The sequence below is a fragment of the Heterodontus francisci genome, chromosome 10 (assembly GCF_036365525.1).
Source record: "Heterodontus francisci isolate sHetFra1 chromosome 10, sHetFra1.hap1, whole genome shotgun sequence".
Taxonomy (NCBI): Eukaryota; Metazoa; Chordata; class Chondrichthyes; order Heterodontiformes; family Heterodontidae; genus Heterodontus; species Heterodontus francisci.
Window position 1 is genome coordinate 70440368 of NC_090380.1, and position 13762 is coordinate 70454129.

General features: G+C 43.5%; 1 protein-coding gene across 4 annotated transcripts in view; it reads right to left on the reverse strand.

The window, feature by feature from the left end:
* ccdc181 (coiled-coil domain containing 181) overlaps window positions 1-10293 on the reverse strand; it is a 68050-nt gene extending 57757 nt beyond the window's left edge. For all 4 annotated transcript variants that reach the window (XM_068039913.1, XM_068039912.1, XM_068039910.1 and 1 more), the window contains exon 1: window positions 10199-10293. The gene's annotated coding sequence lies outside the window, so the exon portion shown is untranslated. The remainder of the gene's footprint in view (window positions 1-10198) is intronic.
* Between the last annotated feature and the right edge of the window lie 3469 nt (window positions 10294-13762).

Consider the following 13762-nt stretch of genomic DNA (forward strand, 5'->3'; position numbering starts at 1 on the left):
CACTACACATTAAGGGAAACTGCAGGGGTCCATCTCCTGCCACGGCCCTGTCTTTCTGACCTCCTGCGGTCTTTCTTTCACTTCACCCCTGACAGATCATTGCCTAGGAGGTCAACCTCGTCCACAGGCAAACTAGGGACAATCCCTATGGTCACCAGTCCCGAAACTAGGTCGCACTCCAGGTGCACCTGGTGTACAGGTACAGGCATATACTGCCCTCCAATAACATTCACCACCATGTTGGTGTTCACTGCACTCCCTGGGGGAAGAGGTCAGGCCTTTTCCCAGTAAAAAGGGATCTAGTGGCCCGTGTCCCTGAGAATTACTATGGGCTTGCTTGGCCCACGCGAAGGGTAAGGGGTTACTTTCCCTTCAGACACAAAACTTTGGTAACCCTCAGGAATCCTCTTCAATTCTCCTGCACTTGCCTTCCTGGGTCTCACTCTTACTGCAGTTAAAGCCACAGCTTGTTCTGCTGTGCTTTCCATCAGGGTCCTTTCTTCACTGAGCAGATGTGCCCTGATCAACCCTACCAGTTTTCCCTTTAGTTTCCAGCAGTCAGCTTTTAAATGCCCTGCTTTAATTACAATAGAATTACAATAGGTCTCCGGGTCTCACTCTTGCTCACAGCACCTTCCTTTTTGGCTAGAGGAGGGCCCCCTGTGTCTCCTGCTTCCCTATCTCACCTTCGTCCTTTTTGGATATGTGGTGGTGATTAAGAAAGGTTCTCCCCTGGGAAACTGACTTATAAATTTAAGCAAACTCATCAGCTCGAACGGCCGCTTGCCGGGCTCTCTGAACCTGCTGCTCCTCTACATGGGTCTTTATGGAGAGAGTTTTTAAATTCTTCCAACAGAACTACTTCCCTGAGATTCTCATAGCTGAGCTGTACTTTAAGAGCCCTCATCCACTAGTCAAAAGCTTACTTCTTTCAAATTCCAGATAAGTTTGATTAGCTTGCTTCTTGAGGGTTCTAAACTTCTGGCGGTAGGCTTTGGGTACTAACTCATATGCCCCGAGGATAACATTTCTGGTCCGTTCATAATTTGATGAACTCTCATCTGGCAACAGGGAATAAACCTGCTGGGCTTTTCCAGTTAGCTTGCTTTTAATAAAAGAGACCAAGTCTCAACTGTCAAACAACTTGTCCGACATCCAGTACTGGATGAGCAGAAATTTCCTCCAGCTAAATATTGGGAAGACAGAAGCCATCGTTACAAGCTCATCATCCTGTCACAAACTTCTTTCCCTTGCCATTGACACCATCCCTCACTCTGGCAAGTGACTGAGGCTGAACCAGACACTTTAAAACCTTGGTGTGGTATTTGACCCAGAGATAAGCTACCAAAACCACCTATTTCCACCTCCATAACATCACCCGACTCAAGCCTTGTCTCAACTTATTTGCTACTGAAACTCTCATTCATGTCTTTGTTACCTCTGGACTTCATTATTGCAATGCACTCCTAGCTGACCTCCCTAGTTCTACCCTCCATAAAACTAAAGTCATTCAAAACTCTGCTGCCCGTGCCTTAACTCACCCATTGCCCATGTGCTCAATGACCTCTATGTTGGCTCTCGGTTAAGCAACACCTCAATTTTAAAATTGTCATCATAGTTTTCAAATCCTTCCATGGCCTCACCCCTCCATATCTTTGATTTCCTCCAATATTACAGGTCCCCCGAGATCTCGGCGCTCTGCCAATTCTGGCCTCTTGGACATTCCCAATTTTAATCACTTCTATGCTATTGGCAGTCATGCCTAAACCTGCTCTGGAATTCCTGCTCTAAATCTCTCCACCTCTCTTTCCTCCCCGAAGAGGCTTCTTAAAATCTACCTCCTCGACCAAGCTTTTGGTCATCAGGCCTAATATTTCCTTATGTGGCTCAGTGTCAAATTTTGTTTGATAATGCTTAGAAAGCACCTTGGGATGTTTTATTGCATTTTGATAGCACCTTTTAATGTAAGTTAAAATTACTTTTCAAACTAGTTCAGTACCTTCTTGATTCAAACAATCATCCCGTTAACAACATTGGTGGTTGCTTTTATTCCGCATCATAAATGTAAACCTTTTGAAACCAATTTTTTAAAAATTAGAGTGTTTATTTCCTTTCCATTGCGTGCTTTACTGTTTTCCGCCCCCACCTCCACCCAGTCTCCTATACTGGAGGTAAACTTGTAAACAGTTACTAAGGCAGAGTATTTGTTCCAAGTGGTATTACAAACTGTTATGAGCTTTTCCTTTGCCAGTCTAATATGCTATTTTATTTCTTTTCACTGCATCGCCTTTCCTACTACAAATCCTTAGCAATACTGTACTTAGGTTATGTGGTATCCAAGAAAATGAAATGCTCCCGCTACTTAACAAGTAAAATCAGATTCCACAGCTACCAGATTTTACATCAGTTTACAGGAGGTTATTTAAAGGCAGTAATAGGAATTGCATTTGGGAATTGAGTGAATATCAGCATGGTGCACTCGAAATGTTTCAATTAGCTACTTGAATGTCTTTTTTTGTAATAAGCAAGCATATTTAATATTTCATATCTTCATTCACATTTCCTCATTAAATTGGTCAATTTACATTGCCAACTGGTCCAGAGATCTTCTAAAACATTCCAACAACTTCCTCAGTGTATCCCCACAAATACAAGAAGAATAGAGTTCATCTGAAGACATTTGGGGCTAAAAATTCCCTTGTGTAGCTATGCTGCAGGTGGTGCTATGGAGGCCTGGATTTGCTTTTGTGGGGTGTCTTACACAGCCAGCTGCTTCCTGCATGTCCCGTACAGTGTTGTGTGAGGAGAAGGGTGCATGCATGGGGCATCCCTAACATGCAGTGGAAGGTCTTGAATCAACACTATCTTGACTTTATACAGCCTAACCAGCTGATGTGATGCCAGGATCCCAAATTTGGGAAGTGCTAGTACAGGCAACAAATTCGTACAGCACTTTACAAACAAGAGTTCTGCTGCGATGGGCCCTGCACAAATGTCATTTAAAAGGGTCAGGAACCCAAATTACAGACAAGGTGACTTTTAAGACCTTTTTCTATTGCAAAGTGTCAGGAGCTACCCTGGAGTGTTTTTGGAGGTGTTGTGGTGAGTTTTCCTGGATGCCAGGGAGTGTTGCTGCACCCTCTCAGCAGGCCGGTCCACGCAGAGGCAGCAACAGGTATGATGAGGGCCAGCACTGGCACTGCCTTTGGGTCTGCAGCACAACAGGACAATGGAGAAGAGGCGGCAGAGAGGCCATGCACTCTGCGAAATTGGAGCCAGACTCCTCTATGCTCCTTTACAGTGATAGAAGTCTGTCTTGCAGGTCAGCCAGCATCTCGGTATGTATGGCAATCAATGCTCGCCACCTTGGGAGAGGGGTAATGGCTCTGTGGTACACGACCCTGCTATCCTCCCTCAGGATGACAGGATTCATGCTCCCACCACTGCCACTCTACCAGTACCCTTGCTATTGCCTGCCAACCAGCCAGCTCAGACTGCTGCCACCCATGCCAAGGTGATATAGTTGAAAGCTGGGCCTCAAGACCCAGAGCTGCTTGAGGGTGTCCTGCGTGGCCACCTGCAATCTCGCCCATTGAAAGTAAGCAGCATTCTACCAGCCATGCTGCAGCCCCTGGGGTAACACTGCATAGGAGCACAAGGGCAGGCAAAGGCACCCACAGGACAGGCACCAAGAGAAAGCACATGAGTGGATGGTTCAGTATTATTGGAAGTGTTGTTTGGATAAAGATGGAATGGAATAGTTTGTTTGTAGTGTTTTTTATTTCAAGTTTTTGGCCAATAGGACGCTGTGATGATCCATGGAAGAGGGATGGGAAAGTGTGGAGCAACAGTGATCTGGGGATTTATTTCAGGGGAACCAGAGACTGATGAGATGCTCACGAACAGCCCATCTGAAGCGATGAAGTCCCGGGTGCCTCCACCCTTTCTCCTCCTGATGTAGTTACTGAAAGCCTGAAGACAAGTACTGCGTCCTCATGATTGTGAGGTTGTCTAGGGCACAGCAGACCTCATAAATCACGAGACATGCTCTGGCAAATACTGGAGGGCTCCCCACACCCACCAGTTCAGGCAGAACTGTTGTTTCAGGATGGCGATGGTCTACTCCATGATGGCAGCATGATTCTTATTGTAGGAATGGTATCCACATGTGGTCAAGTGGCAATGCATCAGTAATTATTAACGTAGAGAAGAAAAACATCATCCAAGTGTGAATTATATGTGATATTTGCACCCCCCCCCACCCAAAAATATATCTCTTCACCTCTTCTGTAGACCATGACCTATTATAAAAGTACAGTTCCACTAGCCCTCATTGAAGCAACCATTCTTCATGTGTAGACCCAGATTGAGAGAAACTTTAGAATGATAAACCCAGAGGACATCACAGCTGAGTCTGATCTAATTTTTACCAGACACGTGCATATATACACTTTACAGACAAGCTGACTGGACAACAACCAAGAGGGGAACCCTGACTAATTTTCTCATCCAGAGGAACTCCCATGTACCCCATGAGTTAATTCAGCACAGAACAAGAAACAGAACTGGGACCTTGAAGTCTATATGGTTATTTTGTCCACTGATTGTATTTTTATACCTCAGGGAAACCATGTGGTACCTTGTCACGTAGTTCCCGACATCCATTCCTGTTCCCATATCCCTAGTTACTGCTGTTACCAAAACTGCAATCACAATTCTGAGAAAGGCTGAAGATATATACAGAACACATCCACATTCACCAGCTATGATATATAGCATTTTATGTTGCTGTTCAAGCACCAATTACTTAAAATTCGTTATAGAAAATTTGCTACCCTGTCTGAGAGCTAATTCACCTTGCAGCAACTATGTTTCAAGGTAAGTTGCAAATGACAAATATTGAACTAGAAATTCCACAATAAGAATTCAAATAAAAGATTTAAGAGGAGTGTACACAAGATGCTACATTCGAAAACCAAAAGTTCAGCACAAAGCTCAAGTAATTAACAGTGCTCGGAGGTTGCTATAAGCAAAGAAACACAATACTTTATTATGTTGCATGTCGATACTTGTGCTCTTAATAAATATTGCATCATTCAAATGACTAACGTACTTGAATACAGTAATAGGGTTCCTTTTGTATCTACAGTTGCAGAGGCAAGAAGTTTAATGCCTTTACACAAATACAAGATGCTGAACTCTACATTGCCAGTACTTTCCGTCATCTGGAACTGAAAGCTTATAACAAGTGTATTCAAAGTGAAAACTCAATAAAATGTACAATTAATAAAATTTGTTTACTCATACATGAGCAGAGGACATGGCTCAGTTAACAAGTAAGAGGTGTCAAAATTTCTTAAAATGTATAGTCCAAGTTCCTTAATGGGGACTTAGCTTTCTTGACTATGTTCCCTTTATCCATTGTCTTCAAAAAACATAGAATGTATAGAAATCAAATGACTACCTGAACTGGTGCTCTTTGCAAGTCAATATATACATGGAATGAATGTCTAATTGCTAGTCAAAGAGGCTAGAAAATTTGTACTTGAGTAACTGATTTCTACTTGTTCCATTCAAAAATATGCATTATAGAACATTATATATTTTAACAATACTAGAGTTCTCCATCTATATTCACCAATTTTAGAGGGCATATGGCAGTAAAAAACTGCATTCATTCCTTTTTATCACCCAGTAAAGTGGCATAATAAAGCAGAAGGAACTTACAGCTACACAGCACTTGCCATAACCTTAGGATTTTGCAAAGTGTTTTAATTATTTTTGAACTGTTATAATGTAGGTAAAAACACTACAGCAAGGTCCCACAAACAGCAATAAAATCATTGGCCAGATAATAAAGAACAAGAACAAAGAACAGTACAGCACAGGAACAGGCCATTCAGCCCTCCCAGCCTGCGCCGATCTTGATGCCTGCCTAAATTAAAACCTTCTGCACTTCTGGGGTCCATATCCCTCTATACCCATCCTATTCATGTATTTGACAAGATGCCTCTTAAACGTCTCTATGGTACCTGCTTCCACCACCTCCCCCGGCAACGTTCCAGGCACTCACCACCCTCTGTGTAAAGAACTTGCCTCGCACATCCCCTCTAACCTTAAACCTATGTCCCCTAGTAACTGACTCTTCCACCCTGGGAAAAAGCTATCCACTCTGTCCATGCCGCTTATAACTTTGTAAACCTCCATCATGTCCCCCCTCCACCTCCGTCATTCCAGTGAAAACAATCCGAGTTTATCCAACCTCTCCTCATAGCTAATGCCCTCCAGACCAGGCAACATTCTGGTAAACCTCTTCTGTACCCTCTCCAAAGCCTCCATGTCCTTCTGGTAGTGTGGCGACCGAAATTGCACACAATATTCTAAGTGTGGCCTAACTAAAGTTCTGTACAGCTGCAGCACGACTTGCCAATTTTTATACTCTATGCCCCGACCGATGAAGGCAAGCATGCCGTATGCCTTCTTGACTACCTTATCCACCTGTGTTGCCACTTTCAGTGACCTGTGGACCTGTACGCCCAGATCTCTCTGCCTGTCAATAATCCTAAGGGTTCTGCCATTTACTGTATACTTCCCACCTGCATTAGACCTTCCAAAATGCATTACCTCACATTTGTCCGGATTAAACTCCATCTGCCATTTCTCTGCCCAAGTCTCCAACCGATCTATATCCTGCTGCATCCTCATCACTGTCCGCAACTCCACCAACCTTTGTGTCGTCCGCAAACTTACTAATCAGACCAGCTACATTTTCCTCCAAATCATTTATATATACTACAAACAGCAAAGGTCCCAGCACTGATCCCTGCGGAACATCACTAGTCACATCCCTCCATTCAGAAAAGCACCCTTCCACTGCTTCCCTCTGTCTTCTATGACCGAGCCAGTTCTGTATCCATCTTGCCAGCTCCACTCTGATCCCGTGTGACTTCACCTTTTGTACCAGTCTGCCATGAGGGTCCTTGTCAAAGGCTTTACTGAAGTCCATATAGATAACATCCACTGCCCTTCCTTCATCAATCATCTTTGTCACTTCCTCAAAAAACTCAATCAAATTAGTGAGACACGACCTCCCCTTCACAAAACCATGCTGCCTCTTGCTAATAAGTCCATTTGTTTCCAAATGGGAGTAAATCCTGTCCCAAAGAATCCTCTCTAATAATTTCCCTACCACTGATGTAAGGCTCAACGGCCTATAATTTCCTGGATTATCCTTGCTACCCTTCTTAAACAAAGGAACAACATTGGCTATTCTCCAGTCCTCTGGGACCTCACCTGTAGCCAATGAGGAAGCAAAGATTTCTGTCAAGGCCCCAGCAATTTCTTCCCTTGCCTCCCTCAGTATTCTGGGGTAGATCCCATCAGGCCCTGGGGACTTATCTACCTTAATGCTTTGCAAGACACCCAACACCTCCTCCTTTTTGATAATGAGATAACTGAGACTATCTACACTCCCTTCCCTAGGCTCATCATCCACCAAGTCCTTCTCCTTGGTGAATACTGATGCAAAGTACTCATTTAGTACCTCGCCCATTTCCTCTGGCTCCACACATAGATTCTCTTCTCTGTCCTTGAGTGGGCCAACCCTTTCCCTGGTTACCCTCTTGCTCTTTATATACGTATAAAAAGCCTTGGGATTTTCCTTAATCCTGTTTGCCAATGACTTCTCATAACCCCTGTTAGCCCTCCTGACTCCTTGCTTAAGTTCCTTCCTACTGTCTTTATATTCCTCAAGGGATTCGTCTGTTCCTAGCCTTCCAGCCATTATGAATGCTTCCTTTTTCTTTTTGACGAGGCTCACAATATCCCGCGTTATCCAAGCGTCCCGAAACTTGCCAAACTTATCCTTCTTTCTCAAAGGATCATGCTGGTCCTGGATTCTAATCAACTGACGTCTGAAAGATTCCCACATGTCAGATGTTGATTTACCCTCAAATAGCCGCCCCCAATCTAAATTCTTCAGTTCCTGCCTGATATTGTTATAATTAGCCTTCCCCCAATTTAGCACCTTCACCCAAGGACTACTCTTATCCTTATCCACAAGTACCTTAAAACTTATGGAATTATGGTCACTGTTCCCGAAATGCTCCCCAACTGAAACTTCGACCACCTGGCCGGGCTCATTCCCCAATACCAGGTCCAGTATGGCCCCATCCTTAGTTGGATTATCTACGTATTGTTTCAAGAAGTCCTCCTGGATGCTCCTTACAAATTCTGCCCCATCCAAGCCCCTAGCACTAAGTGAGTCCCAGTCAATATAGGGGAAGTTAAAATCACCCACCACTACAACCCTGTTACCTTTACATCTTTCCAAAATCTGTCTATATATCTGCTCCTCTACCTCCCGCTGGCTGTTGGGAGGCCTGTAGTAAACCCCCAACATTGTGACTGCACCTTTCCTATTCCTGAGCTCCACCCATATTGCCTCGCTGCATGACCCCTCCAAGGTGTCTCCCGCAGTACAGCTGTGATATTCTCCTTAACCAGTAATGCAACACCCCCACCCCTTTTACATCCCCCTCTATCCCGCCTGAAGCTTCTAAATCCTGGAACATTTAGCTGCCAATCCTGTCCTTCCCTCAACCAAGTCTCTGTAATAGCAACAACATCATAGTTCCAAGTACTAATCCAAGCTCTAACTTCATCTGCCAAATGTCTTATAGGTCTTAGTGATCTTGATTGAAGGGCAAACATTGGCCAGAACTGGGAGAACTCCCTGCTCTTCTTCAAATAGTGCAATGGGATCTTTTATGTCCACCTGAGAGGACAGATGGAACCTCTGTTTGACATCTCATCCAAAAGACAGCAATTCTAAGAGAATTTCCTCAGTACCGTACTGATGTATCAGCCTAAATAATCTGTTCAACACTCTGGGGTGGAACTTGAACCCAAAACTTTCTCCCAAATTCAAGGCTGACGGAATACTTCAATAACTGCCGAGTACTTTATTGACAATAATTTCATATCCTCTATTAGAACCAAACAAAAACTGAAGTCAGTCATCATCTCAACAAGAAAGGCAGGTCAGCATCTGGCAAAGTCCAGTTGTAGACACATCTTTTATAGGACTGGTCAAGATAGGACATCTCCAATTTGACAAAGTAAAAGTAGAGTGAACATGTCGAAGTCAACAGTTCAAGCATGCTAACTACTTTCACATCCAGGCTCCTTTAGAAAAAATAAACACGTTATGCTGAACAAAGGTTGTTTTAATTAAATTAGGTACACAGACATTTGAAAGAATTTGTATTTAAAAATATATAAAAAGGAGGGGAAAAGCAGTCATTGAGATTAATGTTTGAATCAGACGGCTGAATTGTGAGCAAAAAGGAATATATGAGGGGCACTGTTCTTGTAGTTGTTTGGAGCAATACAGGAGCCTAAAAGTAGGAAATTCAGACATACTATGATGATTGGGAGGGAAGCAATATTGAAGTGGGAAGGTAGAAAGTGATCAAAAATCATACCAACAAACAGAAGTGAAGTGTCCAACTGTACATCTACATTTGGTTTCCTCAATATTGAAGCAATAACTGTGAGCAACTTAGAATACACTAGAGGAGATAGATACATGTAAATGTTCCAACTTTCAAACGGCCTGGCCAGCAATACAGTTAAACGTCAACTTTTTAAACTTAATATTTGAATATGACCACATAGGATTATTTTAAAAGAAAATAATTGCAACAATAAGGTTTAGTACATGCAAACTACGTTACTTTTTAAAAAAACCTTTGTAGATCAAAACTCAATAGCACAATTAGATATGACAACCACACAGCAATACCCCTTCAAATGTTTTGACAAGTAATTGTCACACACCTGACTTCTCTTTCCATTTTTAAAAACAGCATTGAGTCAAAGATCAAAAGGGGAATGGCTGCAGCCATTAATAAATAATAATCCTGAATAAATTAAAATAGATGCCTATTTATTACAAACCAAAATCATTTGTTAGTTCGTGCTCCAAATAGAGCATCTTTTTTTTAAAAAAAAATCCATAATTTGGAACGCAGTAATTAAACAGCAACCTATTGCTGCTGTGTATTTAGCGTTTTGGACTCATAAAGAGGACTGGGAAATAACCCGAGGTTTCGATCCGTAAGCAGAGAGCGACGCTGAATTAACTACAAGCACTGTCGAGTATAGGATGGGGTGGCTGCTGTTGTCACCCATTTACCTGATCATGGCGACCTCACTCTCCCAGAGACCGTCCGTCTCCCGCGACAGCCGCCACTCGAATGCTACGTTCAAATTAACGTTCTCTTCCCAACAGCTGCCGTGGTTAGCATGGCGACAATCCCTAGGCAACGGAGACAAATGTCAGGTCATATGACGCACTGGTTGCTAGGTTTTGGTAGCGGCCCGGGCCGCGCTTGCGCTATGGTTGACGGGGAGAATGGGCAAGGAAAGGTAATGTTGTCGCACATGTTTGAACACTGGTTGACATCAGAAACTGATTTAGGCGAAGGCAGAAACTTCACCTGAGAGATTTGACTAGAATCTGTTAAAAAAATAAACAATGTAAATTGAAAGGCGAGTGAATTAATCCAGTTTATGGTCAATAATATTCAGGCTCACTTTCAAGTATTAGGTGGTAAGCTATGAGAAAATAAGTTATATCTGGGCAATTCAGAGAGGCCACAGTTAAGGAAACCCTCCAAATATATCAAATTATCGTCAATCTGCTGTGGCAATAGACAGGGGGAGGCAAGAATACTTTCAGGTCAAGCAGGGTTAATGTGTGTAATGGAACCTAGGTGGAGTAAAGAGGACAAGCCAGGTAAGAGGATGCAAATGGGATGGGAGGAGCAGGGAGAAATATAGGAACAGCAATAGGCCATTCAGCCTTTCAAGCCATACTCTGCCATTCATTTAATTCATGCCGCCTCAACTCTATTTGCATGTTTTTGATCCATGCACCTTGTTTTCAAATCCCTCCATGGCCTCGCTTCTCTTGTAATGTCCTCCAGCCCAGAACTCTCCAACATATCTGCACTCCTCAATTCTGCCCTCTTGCACATCCCTGGTTTTAATTGCTCCACCATTGGTGGCCATGTCTTCAGCTGCCAAGGCCTGAAGCTCTGGAATTTCCTTTCTAAACCTCCTTGCCTCTCTACCTCTCTTTACTCCTTTAAGACACTCCTTAAAGCTTGGTCAAAGATGTAGGTTTTAAGTCATCTGCCCTCATATCTCTTTATGTGGTTCAGAATTAAATTTTGTTTGATAAAAGTCCTGTGAAGTGCCTTGGGATGTTTTATTAAGTTAAAGGTGCTATATAAATACAAGTTGTTGTTGTCTCTTGATATGCTTACCTAACCCTAGCTATTCACAATAAAAATTAATGACTTGGGTGAGGGCACTAAATGTTCCAAGTTTGCAGATGACATAAAGCTGGGGGGGGGGGGGGGGGTGGAATGTGAGCTGTGAGGAGGATGCAAAGAGGTGCCAATGTGATTTGGATAAGTTGGGTGAGTGGGCAAATGCATGGCAGATGCCATATAAAGTGGATAAATGTGAGGTTATCCACTTTGGTTGTAAAAACAGAAAGGCATATTATCTGAATGGTGATAGATTAGGAAAGGGGGAGGTGCAACAAGACCTGGGCATCCTTGTACACCAGTCGCTGAAAGCAAGCATTCAGGTGCAGCAAGCAGTTAGGAAGGCGAATGGTATGTTGGCCTTCATTGCAAGAGGATTTGAGTACAGGAGCAAGGATGTCTTACTGCAGTTATACAGGGCCTCGGTGAGACTACATCTGGTGTGCAGTTTTGGTCTCCTTGTCTGAGGAAGGATGTTCTTGCCCTGGAGGGAGTACAAAGAAGATTTACTAGGCTGATTCCTGGGATGGCAGGATTGACGTATGAGGGGAGATTGGGTCAACTAGGCCTATATTCACTAGAATCTAGAAGAATGAGAGGGGATCTGATAGAAATCTATAACATTCTAACAGGACTAGACAGGCTAGATGCAGGGAGGATGTTACAGATGGCTGAGGAATCCAGAACCAGGGATCACAGTCTCGGGATACGGAGTATGCCATTTAGAACTGAGATGAGGAGACATTTCTTCACTCAGAGGGTGGTGAACCTGTGGAACTCTCTACCGCAGAAGGCAGTGGAGGCCAAGTCATTAAATACATTCAAGAAGGAGATAGATATATTTCTTAATGCCAAAGGGATCAAGGGATATGGGGAGAAAGCAGGAACAGGGTACTGAATTAGACGATCAGCCACGATCTTTTTTTGACTGGCGGAGAAGTCCCGAAGGGCCGAATGGCCTACTCCTGCTCCTATTTTTCTATGTTTTCTACATCTCTGCAGGATTTCCTCAGTGTGGTGTCCTAGGCCCAACCATCTTCAGCTGCTTCATCAATGACCTTTCCTCTAGTATGTGGTCAGAAGTGGGGATGTTCGCTGATGATTTCACAGTGTTCAGTACCATTTGAAACTCCTCAGATACTGAAGCAGTCCATGTCTACACACAGCAGGACCTGGACAACATTCAGGCTTGGGCTGATAAGTGGCAAGTAACATTCACACCACATAAATGCCAGGCAATAACTTTCTCCAACAAGAGAGAATCTAACCATCTCCCCTTGAAGTTCAACAGCATTACCATTGCTAAATGCCACACCATCAACATCCTGGCTGCTACCATTGACTAGAAACTTAACTGAACTAGCAATATAAATACTGTGGCTACAAAGCAGGTCAGAGGCTAGGAATTCTGTGGTGAGTAACTCACCTCCTGACTCCCCAAAGCCTTTCCACCATCTACAAGGCACAAATCAGGAGTGTGAAGGAATACTCCCTACTTGCCTGGATGAGTGCAGCTCCAACAGCACTGAAGAAGCTCGACAACACAGCTTGCGTGATCAGCACCCCATCCACCACCTTTAACATTCACTCCTTCACCACCAGCGCACAGTGGTAGTAGTGTGTACCATCTACAAGATGCACTTCAGCAACTCGCCAAGCCTCCTTCAACAGTACCTTTCAAACCTGCAACATATACCACCTAGAAGAACAAGGAGAGCAAGCACATGGGAGCACCACTACCTGCAAGTTCCCTTCCAAGTTTCACACCATCCTGACTTGGAACTATATCGCGGTTCCCTCACTGTCGCTGGGTCAAAATCCTAGAACTGCCTCCCTAACAGCACTGTGGGTATACCTATAACACAAGGACTACAACGGTTCAAGAAGGCAGCTCACCACCACCCTCTCAAGGGCAATTAGGGATGGAAATAAATGCTGGCCTAGCCAGTGACGCCAACGTCAATGAACAAATAAAAAGAAATTTGCTGAAATTGCCCTCACGTTTGGTTGTTACATGTTCTTTTCCATAACTAACTAAACCCAATATTTGATCACTGTTTCCTAAATGCTTCCTAACTGAAGCCTGCTCCAATTGCCCACTTCATTCCCTAGAACCAGTTCCAGCACTGTTTCCTTCTTCGCTGGGATGGAAACAAACTGATGAAGAAAGTGCCCATACATATTTCAGGAATTCCTCCATATATTTCGTTATAAAGCATATGGAATCCTCGGCTTTATTAATAGAGGCACAAAAGCAAGAATGTCATGTTAAACCTCTTTAAATCGTGGGTTAGGTCTCAGCTGGAGTATTGTGTCCATTTCTGGCCATCACACTTTAGGAAGGAAGTCAAGGTGTTGGAGATGGTGCAGAGGCGATTTACTAGAATGATACCAGGGATGAGGACTTCATTTATGTGGAGAGA